The sequence below is a fragment of the Tachypleus tridentatus genome, chromosome 6, assembly GCF_004210375.1.
Source record: "Tachypleus tridentatus isolate NWPU-2018 chromosome 6, ASM421037v1, whole genome shotgun sequence".
Taxonomy (NCBI): domain Eukaryota; kingdom Metazoa; phylum Arthropoda; class Merostomata; order Xiphosura; family Limulidae; genus Tachypleus; species Tachypleus tridentatus.
In genome coordinates, this window is record NC_134830.1 from 45116164 (window position 1) to 45130210 (window position 14047).

The 14047-nt window shown below is 35.9% G+C and overlaps 1 protein-coding gene across 10 annotated transcripts in view; it reads right to left on the bottom strand.

Moving 5' to 3' along the window:
- The window catches only part of LOC143252370 (uncharacterized protein CG43867-like), a 409800-nt gene that overhangs the window by 381028 nt on the left and 14725 nt on the right, over positions 1-14047 (bottom strand). For 6 of the 10 annotated variants that reach the window (XR_013028962.1, XM_076504373.1, XM_076504378.1 and 3 more), the window contains exon 1: positions 7348-7775. The exons of 1 other annotated variant lie outside the window; for it this stretch is intronic. The gene's annotated coding sequence lies outside the window, so the exon portion shown is untranslated. Of the gene's footprint in view, positions 1-5881; positions 6035-7347; positions 7794-14047 lie in introns of those variants that run through there. 3 more of the 10 variants (XM_076504375.1, XM_076504376.1, XM_076504380.1) reach the window with 3 other exon arrangements.

A 14047-nucleotide genomic window follows, 5' to 3' on the forward strand; every position in this document is an offset into this window, starting at 1 on the left:
TGGTTTACTGCAGTAGAATAAAATTACTAACATGAAAAAATAAAAACGCAACAAATAGTGAAAATACATTTCTGTAATTATTAAAACAGACACACGCTAAGATCTAAAACAGGTTAAATTCTGAGTTTTCTACCCTAAGAAATACTTGGTAGAATAAATAATATTAACAGAAAGACAGCCACTAACAACTTAAAATGCCTGTCACAATACAATACATATGCGTTTGTACAACTCGTAACAAGTTCTGTTTTTCCTCGCGAAAACTTGACGGTTCTATGACTAAATAATTACTTAAAATATTTGTTCTCTGCACCATTCAAAATGTATCTGAGAAAGTGTTAAAATGAAACTAAACACTCGTTGAACTAAAATCACTACACTTATTATGGAATGATTGAAAATCATCTTCTAATCTCAGTCAAATATGCAAACTACAGGTCAAGGAAATAAACCCGAATGTGAGTGAATGGAATATAAAGAATAACTTACGTTTAATATATAAAACATACTAGCACAGCCAAACTTTTGTATATGAAACATGATGGCACAGCCAAACTTTCGTACATCAAACATGAAAATGCTGCAAGGGTACATACAATCACGCACATAAATTCCTGCTAAATGCAAGTCAAGTTTTTCTAATTTTCTCAACTATAGTTTAAATAATAATAGCAAACAATCGGTGTTAAATAATATAATACATTGTTAAAAATCTGTACCCTACTTCTGATAAATATCGACATAAGTAAAATTTATGAAAAAAATTATGTCTAAACAATTTAAACCATTTAGACCGTAGCAGTTCTTTTCAAGCAACTTTCTATTATATAACAATGTCTCAAACACTTCTATGTCTGGTGCATTCCAGCCGGTCTGAACGGTCATGAAGTTGCGCGAAAGGCCACGTCGGTATTGGATGTCGATATGGTGTGGTTGATTTATTATTATTATACATTACGCTCTTCCTTATTTTCATTCATGAATGAAAGTAAAGATGAACGTGTTGTAATGCATGAAACACACTACATCTGTCATATACAGTACCGACAAGGCCTTCCTTCAATACTAGGTTACACTGCGATACGAAAAACGTAGTCGCAGTCAAGGCGTTATCTACACAATCAACTTTCATGAACATTGACTGTTATGATACTAACTATATTATGCAAGCCAGTTTACACATCAGATTTTAGGCTAAGTACTAGTAACATAATAGTCATTGAGTTTCGAATATCATTTCTTAGGTTTTATCAATTTCAAACGTTTTCTGACTATGATTGTTTACAAATGTTCAAAGGTCATCGACCCTAGCTGCACTTGGTTCATATACAACGCTTTGTGTGTGGGTGAGTGTCAAATGAGAACGCTTTGTCTTCTACATTCTTGGAGACTATTAACGACCATTCCTTTGCTGAGTCATCAAATAAAACTTTGCTGGAATTATGAACACTTGCTCCAGTTTCACAAGTTCTTGTGTTTGTTTGTTTGTGGTCAAGCAAAAAGCTACAAAATGAACTACCTGTGCTCTACCCATCACAGGTAACGAAACCCTGTTTCTAGTGTTGTACGTCTGCAGAAATTCCGCTGTGTCACTAGAAACAGTTCTTATGAACGAAATAAAGTTAATTAATTTAAATAACAATTTTAATAAATTAATAGTTTTAAAATAAAATAATGTTGCCCAACCAATTCTTACCTAAGTTAACACGTGTTTTTTTCAAATGGCTAAAAATACAACTGATACTATACGGCCTTATGAAATTGTGATATTGTGAGAAAAACCTCATTGACACTGACTACCGTAGATGTGGTGTGGTTGACATTTTCCTTTATTTTCACTAACGAGTGCTTAGATATTTAAAAACCTTAACCAACTCTTAATTAATACTGCTGACCTCTCCCGTTTTGTCCAACGCGACAAATCGAACCTCGGATTTTAACGCTGTAAATCTACAAACTTACCGCCGGTGGACAGACACAGAACTATATATTATTCCCTTGCAGTGTCTTATCAAGATTTCAGCTTCAACGCAATATCAAGCGACTTTAGTTTGCAGTTAAGCAGTATTAACGTAATCACAATACCGTGACGTGCGTGTAATGATTCTATTATCAGATCATGCATTTGCACGATCGCACATAAATGTTAGTTTATCTGCATGTCTCATACATATTACGCGCACGTGACGACAAAACTAATAATTATGTTACTTATGTTTATGGCGCAATTGATTCGTGTTGACCAAGTCACGTGAAATACAACACTATTTAAACCGTTAAACGGACAAAAGTCTTGAACAGCTGGTGAATTACAGTCTAGAGATAACTGTGATAACTTCGAGTAAGTCAACAGCCATCTCCAATAATGCAATGATCACTGAACTTTTTCGCTAATTATAATGATTTTAATCAATAGATTTATAAAGATCCGTAAAACTCATTTAAGCCTGAAACAGTCCAATCTTGTTCGTAGTCACGATATAAAATGTGCGTTTTTGTAAGAAAATTATGTCACATGCATTAAAGATTGTTTGTTGTAAAGAGCAAAGATACACAATGAACTATTTGTTCTGTGTTCAACATTGGTGTCGCAACCCGGTTTTTAGTATTATAAGTTTTCTGCTTTACCGCTGAGCTACTGGAAAGCGTTGTAAGGAGCTAATAACTTTTCATCCACAACATAGCGGCTCATAGAATGGCTCCTAGTTTTCTGTTTGTTTATTTTACAAGTTCAAACTTTTGGCTCATAGCTCCATCTCTTAACCAATTTGAAATCTAATTACAGCCGCGGCTATTGAGGGTTCTCCCTTGCTACAGAGTCATTCTTATGAAAGAAAAACTTTATGGAATTATAAATCATACTTAAATTTCAATCCCTGCATATTCACGTCGAACATTGTGCAACAATTCTAAGTTTGAAACACTACATTTTGGTGGCAAAATATCCGATACTAGCGTAAAGACCTTAATAGACCTTTTGATCCAACCATAGCAACAAAGACTGCTTGCTGAACACGAAAAAAACAACAAAAAACGTAAATATCACGATTATCTTTTAGTATTTTTTACTGTGATCACATAACTTTCTCAGCTTGAAATATTAAAAGTTACATTACACAACTCAAAATTTATTTAGACCGTAACAGAAATTACTACATTCGACATACAGAGTGCATGTAAATAAAACAATGAAAATCTCAAAAACATGTGAAACCCCATTGTGTCGTTGAAACGAATATCCACCATACGATGACACACACACACACACACTTTACTCGTAGCTCCAATTCCAGCGCGGCGCACCAAGTGATTGCTAGAACCTCCACCACCAAGCGATAGATGTCATCAGCTTCACCAACCACTAACAGCTGACGTTTACCAGGAATTTCGGTACTCAGTAGAGAGTACTAGGAAACTCAAGTTGTATTCCTAATAGTGATAGACGTTCAGCTCAAATAAAAATGGGTTTTATATATATACTGATAGAGAAGATAGAGCTTGTTTTTAATACAGCGCAAAGCTACACGAGGGTTATCCGAGCTAGCCGTCCCTAATTTAGCAGTGTAAGACTAGAAAGAAAGCAGCTAGTCATCACCACCCACCGCCAACTCTTGGGCTCTTATTTTGCCAACGAATAGTGGGATTGACCGTCACACTATAACGCCCCCACGGCTGAAGGGGCTAGCATGTTTGGTGTGACGGGGATTCGAACCCGACCCTCAGATTACTAGTGGAGCGCCTTAATCAACCATCTGGCCATGCCGAACCAGAAGATAGAGAGAAAGGCTTATGTATTATAATTTTGCAGTGTACGCTTTAATGTGTATTTTGCTCAGAACTTCCATTTCGGTGGGGACAAATTTAAACAAAAATAGAAAGTAAAGCATATCTGATGTAACTATGTATTCCATTTGTTAACATAATGATAAGTAAATAGGTACTTCTAATGTATTGGTACGAATATACAGTGGTAACATGTAAGCAATTTTGACAATCTTTAATTTCGACTTTAATACACGGTACGATTAAGGCATAGCTTTGAAATGACATTTCTGGGGATTTAATACATTGATATTCACCATAGTGGTCATATGTTAAAGTGTTCAAACATCATGCCATATCTATTATTCCTTCCAATGTGATGATTGTAGTTTCCATACAATTATTGTCGACGTGTGTCTTAAGATCTTGATCGAAAATCTCTAAATATACCAGTAAAATAATTTAAAATATACGTTTCATCTTCTGGCTAACAACCATACAATCTGTAAATCATAACACTCATAAGATACATAACCATTTACAGACAAATTTAATACAATACATAATTAGATATATTCCAGAGTTAATAACTAGATAAATCGGTTATTCTTTTTAAAGAAATGGCATAATTTATTGCATTTTCTATAAAATGAAATTATAAATATGCATTTCAGAGACATCGTTATTCTGCTTATCATTGCACATCTAAAAAAACCATCTAAAAAAAAGATATTCTTGAGTTATTGGCATCTTAAAATATGATGAAGTTTCATGTTATTAGTTTACATTAACTGAAAATAGAACCAATACTGAGATATACGTAATAAAGCGCGCCATGTACAATAATATGCCAGACAAGCGAACACCTGACCACCTACCACTTTGCAGTATGTGTCTCCCACTGGTGAAACCAATAGCAGGAAAAGGTGGGTTACTTCTGTGTTAGAGATCTACTTTTCGAATCCGTGCAATACCACGAAATATTTCCCGCCGTCTGGGCGTTATAAGAGTGGCAATTACTCCCTTAACGTTGGTAGTAAGGTGCTTCCGACTGATCAGTAGTTCAAACTTACAAATACTGGCAAACAGGTAACAGAAGTTTTAAACAGGTTTCTGTTTTTTATTCTTATTCTCACCTAAGTCAGTGTAATGTTTAAAGTAGACCTCAGCTAATTGCAACATGAAATTATTTTCTGTAACTTTCTGCCTAAACGATTACATATCAGAGGATTTAGGACGTTAATCCTTCTTTCGATGTTTACGTGAGCAGTGGTAAGTAAGTAGCTTACCAATACAAAAAAATCTACATTGAAAAGATGAATTGTAACTTGAGTATTTACTAATTAACTTGTATACGTGGAAGAAACGGTAGAGTACCCATGACAACAAAAGATACGATCTCGTTCGGTTTTCCATTTTATTGACGGTAATGAGCAGCTAACACACGGAGACAGTACAAACACGTGCTTGTAGGGAGGGGTATAGTTTAGTTGTTGTTGTTGTTGTTTTTACTTTTCATACGCCCATACAAACACTAACTTCAAACCCCAAAAACTCAAAGATGCCCACTATAAGCCTTATTCATCACTGACCATTTTTTTTAAGTCTTGGTCAATTAACGTGGCAACATATCGAATGTCTGCAGTCAATTCACCGAGAAGAACTACTCTGTATCTGTGATCGACTGTCAAGGAGATCAATTGGTCAATATAAATTTGAAAGTCTTCGAATGCACCTATTCAACCTGAAACTACTCTTTGTTTTACAGAAATACAAATATATTTTATGGAATGAACACCATAAACTCTATTTGTTTTATTATTATTATGGTCAAACTTGATCCACTTTAGTGGTTAAATTATTTCTAATCATCACGCAAATATTAATCTGTGGTCCGGCGTGGCCTAATGCTAAATATACTCGGATTGTGAAATACAGTTAGATCCCTTCATGATCTGCCAATTTGAAAAGAAAAAAAAGATCATCTGGTCCGGTAACAAAATATTTAGGGGTCACTGATTATTAGGTGTATATGTATCTATATAAGCTACAGTACAGTTTTAACAGCTTGTGACTACTTAACGTTTATCAATAGTTTACAGAACAAATATTTATATACCTTACTAGTTACAACAAATCTTCATAATCTCCCTAGCAACAAAACATTTCTTTGTTTTTCACGTACATCCTCTCACGCTACAAACATTCTTGCACATTTTCCCCGACCACTCAAAATTACTCGTTCCTTTCAACTACAGCCGCTTTCTGTGGGTATTTCTCATAACATTTACGAAACGTTTCGGGAAACTACAAGCTTATACAATTAGGTACACCCACAAGCTAATATAACAACAAATAATACACGTTATTCTACTGACTAGATTATTTACTAGTTTACTGACAGCTCTGAAGGATGTCAAGACAAACAAGGAAATTGCACGTGCTAGAAACAATCAAATTACACGCACTAGAGCCAAATCATTAAAAAGAACATGTAGTACGACTGCGCTACTACTTCAGTTTTTCTCGTTTATTACCATAGGCTATTGCGATATCACGTTCACGTGCTTTATGTAAGAACCCGTCACTGCGCGGACACTTGATAAAATAGAAATGTTTATAAATAATGCCTGTTCTGTTACTAATCGGTGAGTATTGTAATCACACTTCTAAATTTAACATAACTGAATCAGTCGTTACATATCATATCCTGAAATACGCAGTCTTATTATATAATTATTTAGAAAAAAAGCAATCCAATCAGAATATCAGTGATATAACATGCAACAATTGTTTGTTTTATTGAATTTCGCACAAAGCTACTCGAGGGCTATCTGTGCTAGCCCTCCCTAATTTAGCAGCGTTAGAGGGAAGGTAGCTAGTCATCACCACCCACCGCCAACTCTTGGGCTACTCTTTTACCAACGAATAGTGGGATTGACCGTCACATTATAACGTCCCCACGGCTGAAAGGGTGAGCATGTTTGGCGCGACAGGGATGCGAACCCGCGACCCTCAGATTACGAATCGCACGCCTTAACACGCTAGGCCATGCCGGGAACATGCAACAAAAGATTTTTAATCGTCCATGTTTTTAAATGGTAACTTCGTAGTTTTAAATAAATTTTATGTATAATATTACATACATATATTTCTTACCTTAGTTTCTGAGAATAAAAAACAAGTGTTTTTATAGTATAAAACAACGCTAATTAATATTACAACAACCTAGCATCTTCAAGTACTTTAAAATCTGTGTCAGATTTCCCGATATCGCAATATATTTTTAAACATTGAATTTCTTTAGTTACAAAAGGGTGTTTATCCATTATAATTGTCGTGTGATGTGACCCTAGAACTTCAAAAACCCACTGAAAAATACACATACGATACACGATAGCATAAGCAGCCTGCCTCTATATTGTAATATGGTTGCCATTCCACCAATTTCCTGTTACTGACTGAGCAAATAGTATTTTTGTTTAACAGTTTTAACAATGACGTTAAACTTGTTCGATTTAGAAGTCAACATTATATGGAACAGAGCAAAACGTTAAACATGTGGTTAAGTCAGTGTTTACTTACCTAACAGGCGCCCGTATTCGACAAAGGAAAGACTGCCACCAATTTAAACGTCACAAACCCACAACCGGAGAGAGACATTAGTTCACCAGATGCGCTGTTTAATAACACTAAGCAGATGGCACCACCCTCAAGCGACTCTTTTATCGTCCAACTGTCTATTGCCCTATCAACTAACAACATCCATTTACATTTCTTATCAGTTAGTGTTAGGTCTATATCGGTTTTACTTCTAATTTAGCTCGAAACTACATTCAAAAGGGTACCCACTTTCAGTTATTCACATATTGCATGACGTAGTGTGCTTAAGAACTGCACACGTGCATGGGGGCCTACCTCGTGAGGACATGAATCTCCGTCACAGAGTAGTTTCTGCAGTTAACAACAGTGAACCTTACACCCGCTACGTTCTATACACTACCAACCATGACGTCAGCGTCTTTTAAAAGCTCTCTCGCAGTAGTTGTGGGCGTGGTTGCTTACTATAGATGGCGCTCTACCATGAGTAGGAGAGAGAAGTCCCGATACGCACTAGTGTATTATTAAAACCCACTCCCGATATACAAATCTTTAATTAAGATTATATTCTAGAAATTTAACTTCTTTTGACTTTATCTTTTCATTTACAAACGTTTGTAAAGGCTAGAATCATATATCCAGTTTCTGAGATAAACAGGTTTTAGCATTACACGGTTGTAAGAACTTATGCGAGAGATAACAAGTTACAAAGCATTTAATGAAACATATATTTTATGAAAGATCAAAAATAAAAACAGGTGAATTTCAAAAGACAAATGTGTAAACAGTTGCTACTATGACGCAGTTCATGAAAAATAAACACACCCTGGACTTAAGTGTTTAAAATAATACTTACACATATAGAGCGAGACGAAAGTTACAGTACAGTGTGTACTAAAGAAAAATATCACAAAAAACAATGGCAACCGATTTAATTATTATTTGTTTCAAAGTAATCGTTATAAATTAAATGTTTTTCTCAAAGAAGCAAATATATACTCATTTAACCAATACAAACATGAACTTTTATGTCGAGGTTAAACTGTATTGTTAAAGACAAAACATCTTGAAGAAACAAACGCACATTTTTCATCACACCTTTAAGTATTTACAAACCCTACCATCTGTGAACTTTAAGAGAAACATTTTAAAAGTGTGTTATACGATACCTAAATGTAAATAAAATAAATACATATATAATCTAACATATATAATCTAATAATAATTAAATGTATAACTGCTTATAACCGAACTCGTTGGATACAGAAATTGTATATCAAACTATCTACAGCTAGAAATAACCATGTTACTGTTTAAGATATGTTCTTTGATGATAAATACGAAGCTCCACAATAGGCTATCTGTACTGTGCCCACTACGTGTATCGAAAATCTGTTTGTGTAATAAGCCTTCCGACTAACTGCTAAGCTTCAGTAGGATTAGAAATCCAATTGTGGTGTGAACTACATTAAGTAAGTAAATTGTAATCATAATCAAATTTATTTAAGTTATTAACAATTCAGAATAAAGATAAAGCTTAAAAACACAATATTATTTATTTTAATGTTCTTGTTTTTTTTTACTATTATAACGGCCCGGCATGGCTAAGCGTGTTAAGGCGTGCGACTCATAATCTGAGGGTCGCGGGTTCGCATCCCTGTCGCGCCAAACATGCTCCCCCTTTCAGCCGTGGGGGCGATATAATGTTATGGTCAGTCCCACTATTCGTTGGTAAAAGAGTAGCCCAAGAGTTGGCGGTGGATATTGATGACTAGCTGCCTTCCCTCTAGTCTTACGCTGCTAAATTAGGGACGGCTAGCACAGATAGCCCTCGAGTAGCTTTGTGCGAAATTCAAAAAAACTAACAAACTATTATGATTATTTTAATTAACTTTGCAATTAAGCAAAAGAAAGAGCCATACCAATAAGCGTTTCCTACGAAATAATTCATGCAACCACAGAGACAACCGGAGAAAACTATGTTAGTAAGTTAGTAATTCTATGAACTCATGAGTGAAGAAGAAAAATATGTAATAATACATCGTCAACGGCATTATATCTGCCATATCCTATGAAGACGAGGCCTTTTATCTAATACCAGTGCTTATCAAACCGGTTGGAGATAAAATTGTTATTGTCTTCGTTGAGCATGCGTGTTGCCAAGTCAAGAGAACAAATAATTTTGACTAATTCTACTCTACAATTGCATGTGTTCATTGGCTCATATGTTTACTCGGCGTAATGTTTTATTAATATAGATTGTTTTAATTCCATTTTAGATTTGGAGCCTAAGAAGTGTGTTTGCATAAGAAAAGAGTGCCCGACATTAGCTAATAAATATTCTGAAGAAGTATTTGGTTTCGTGGAATGTCTTGTCTTTGTGCGACCTGGTTTGAAGCAAATGTAAGCGCATATTTCGAAGTTGCTTGTGGATAATCATAATTTTTAGTATACTCTGTAACGAGGTTTAGTAAAAATGGGTGAAGAGATACTCTGAACAACTGTTTTGCGTTATGTTAGAAAGGTTTGTCATTAGAGATCATAATAAAGCTGTTAAAGCAAATATTTAAGTCTGTAAATGTTATCTTCTGATAAACAGACGTAAATGCACAGTTTCATTCAGTTTATAAAAACACAATCCTCTTAGGCTTATGACTAATAGCAATGAAATTCATACGTACAAATTAGTCAAGTTTCTGAGTCCACTTGAAGTCAACGAATTAGTTTTTAAATACTCTCTCTCTCTCTTAGCACAGATTGCCCTCGAGTAGCTTTGTGCGAAACTCAAAAACAAACAAACAATATTCTCTCTTTTTCTCCCACGAATGTTCTAAGATTCATATTATTGAATATTATATAACACCTAACTTTGATAAACAATCCGTATTCGCTAACTTTGGGTCCAGAATAGCCAGGTGCTTAGGGCACTCGACCCGTAATCTGAGGACCACGGGTCTTAAATCCCACTAAAGTCATATATAAATCACTTTTCTAGTGGGCCTAGGAAAAACAACATTTGGTTTGGTTTGAATTTCGTGCGAAACTACACGAGGGGTATATACGCTAACCTTTCATAATTTAACAGTGAAAGATGAGAGAAGGCAACTAGCCACTTGGGCAACTTTTTTACCAACAAATGGTGGGATTGAACGTACATTATAACGCCCCCACAGCACAAAAGAGGCTAGGCATAGCGAGGTGTTTAGGGCTCATGACTCGCAAATATTGCGAGGGTCGATTGGTTGGAATCCCTGTCTCAAACATGATTGCTCTTTCAGTCTTTCACTACTAAATTAAAGACGACTAGCGCAGATAGCCCTCGTGTAGCTTTCCACAAAATTCCAAACAAACACAAACCGGATGAAAATATTTGGTGGAACAGAGAGTTGAGTGCCCTAACCACCTGTCCATGACAGAAAATAAATGAAAACCAGAAGAATTACCCCCTCCCAAAAAATATCCAGGAAAAAAAAATGTATAGTATTATGATTATTTTAATTAACTTTGCAATTAAGCAAAAGAAATAGTCAACCAATAAGCGTTTCTTACGAAGTGATTCATGCAACCAGAGCGACAACGGGAGAAAACTATGTAATCACACGTCGTCAACGGCATTATGTCTGCCATATCCTATGAAGACGTGGCCTTTTATCTAATACCAGGACTTATCAAACCTGAACACATACGTGTAATTGTTGATGCTTTCATTCTCTTGACAGAAAAAAAACACAACATATTTTATTTTCTTAATATTTAAACAGAAACCTCAGAACTAGTCATATATTCATACGGATAAGTGTCCAAGTATCATCTGATCAATTACTCGATAGATGTCAAGACTTTCCGGTATGTGTATTAGTTTCACGTGTTTGTCTCGTGAAACCAAAGCCTTTTTTTATTCGAATGAACACAATGAGGGCGAGAATGGTGAGCCTACCTCGAGTTGGGAAGATTAATCAATCCCATAGCTACTTTTGAGCAAATAACATTATATTAATATTAGATAAACCGTCCTATTTACAAAAAGGTGAAATAACATTCTAGATTGAGGAAGGAGAGAAGAGAACAGCAGTTGAAATGGGGGAATGCCTGTGGAAACAAAGTGGCGGGAAGAGCACTAATGTATGTTGAAAGAGCAAATACCACTTAAAGCAAATTGGATTGGGCATTATTAACTAAGAAGATTCTTGGGCGGAGGAAAGTCAGTGCCAGAGTCAAAACTACTCAAGTGTAAAATAGTAGTAGGAGTAACAGTTACATAACCATGTCATATGCATCGGATACTTGATGTTAAAAATAATCATAAAAAAATTATATATCGTGGTCGGTAGTTTGTAATTACAGACGGTGGAATGCTACCTGTCTTGGCATTAACAAAGGCGTGTGGTATGAAGGGCTCCATAATTGAAGGGGAAGAAAGGATCCTGTGCTTTAGTCGGCCTTTAGCTACTTTAGTATTGAAGTAAATAGATAAATGATAAAGAGAACTTATGGCTGTGTAGTTTATTATATTAAAAAAAAACAAGGTTACAACAACTACCGCTGTCTCGGTAATACATCTGCAGATTTACTACGCTAAAATTCGGGTTTTGATACCCACAGAAGGCATAAAACAAGTAGCCCATTGTGTAGCTTTGTGGTTATCAACAACGACCCTCCATAACAAATGCTTTAGTTGAAAATTACTCTAAATACAATACATTTATAACATACAGAATTGTATAAAATGGTTAAGAAAATAGCATATTGTGTCACTCTTCCCATTTTATAAGTCTAATGCTTTTCTTCCATGTCACAAAAGAATGAAAATTTAAATACTGTAGTAATATTTCACTGATACATGTTGACAACTGAATGAGTCAGGGTGAAAATACTTGTCATACTTTAGAATTTCCGTATACTTGTACCAAAGGCATGTCATAAGGGTTCCGCTTGAATAAACATACTGGTCAAATTTAGAATCTCAAATAACTGTCACTGTGGCCCATGCAGTATCTTAACTATATAGAAAACAGCTGGCATGTGGTACCGGTATGTGTTAAAAGAAATCGGTTTGTTTTAAATTTCGCGCAAAGCTAAGACTAGTGGGAGGGCAGCTAATCATTACCACCCACCGCCAACTCTTGGGCTACTCTTTTATCAACGAATAGTGGGATTGACCGACACATTATAACGCCACCACAGCTGAAAAGGCGAGCATGTTTGGTGTGACGGAGATTCGTATCTGCGACCCTCGGATTGCGAGTTGAGTGCCTTAACCACCTGGCCATGCTGGACCAGTAACAATAAGACCAATAAACACAGTTTCTGACAGTGTGATCTAACAACCAATATTAGAACTACTATATTTTGTAACATATATATAATAAAACTTTATACGACAGTTAGTTCATTTTGGAATTTCACGTAAAGCTACACGAGGACTATCAGCAATAGCCGTCCCTAGTTCAGCAGTGTAAGACTAGAGGGAAGGCAGCTAGTCATCACCACCCACTGTCAACTCTTGGACCACTCTTTTACCAACGTAGAGTAGGACTGACCGTCAAATTATAACATCCCCACGACTGCAAGGGCAAGCATGTTTAGTGGGACGGAGATTTGAATCCGCGACCCTCAGATTACGAATCGAGCGCCCTCACCACTTGACCATGCTGGATGTTATACAGCAGTAACTAAGATTATAACGTCGAAATAAACAAATAAAGCTATAGTTAAGTATATTTTTACACAATTTGTAAATGCCGCGAAGGAAATATTGTTATTCCGTTGTTAATAATGTGTATATTTACAACTTGTGAATGAAAAACAAAAGTTAAAACAGTAAGCGAAGATCCTGTAGATAAAGACACCAAAAAGTTTTCTGACGCTTTGTTCAATATATAATGTGATCTAAAATTATTGTTTATACAGGGTTGTTTGGTGTGAATATGGGTATCAGCTAACAATTTTAATAATCATATTAAAACAGTGCTTATTCGAAAGAACATGAATGTACTTAGTGTATGTTAAATGTGCTGAATTATACAACAAAACTAGTAATAGTTACTATGTTGCGTATAAATATGTATGTCTTCTACCTTCCTGTATCGATATACAGTATAATTAGTATAGTTTTTTTTTTTTTTTATTTCAAGCAATTCCTTTCATTTTAGCTTGTTTTGGAATTTCGCACAAAGCAACTCGAGGGCTATCTGTGCTAGCCGTCCCTAATTTAGCAGTGTAAGTCTAGAGGTGGGAGGCAGCTAGTCATCACCACCCACCGCCAACTCTTGGGCTACTCTTTTACCAACGAATAGTGGGATTGACTGTCACATTATAACGCCCCCACGGCTGGGAGGGCGAGCATGTTTTGGCGCGACTCGTACGCGAACCCGCGACCCTCAGATTACGAAGCGCACGCCTTAACGCGCTAGGCCACGCCAGGCCCTTTAACTTTAGCTACTCGTTGCCTAAGAGTCACACCTTTAGTATTCTTGTCCGAAAGATAGTTGAAGGATCACTTTTTGCTGGCAATCACATTACCTGTGGAGGTATTGACTTTCTTCTATTTTATTGGAGAATGACCGGCCATGTGAGTAGTGCTTTGGATGAGTCTGACGTTAGCCTATTAAATAACTAAAGTCTGGAACAATGGCTAAAACGATATACTTTGAAACAAAATATTAGGAGAATCAATCTGGAATAC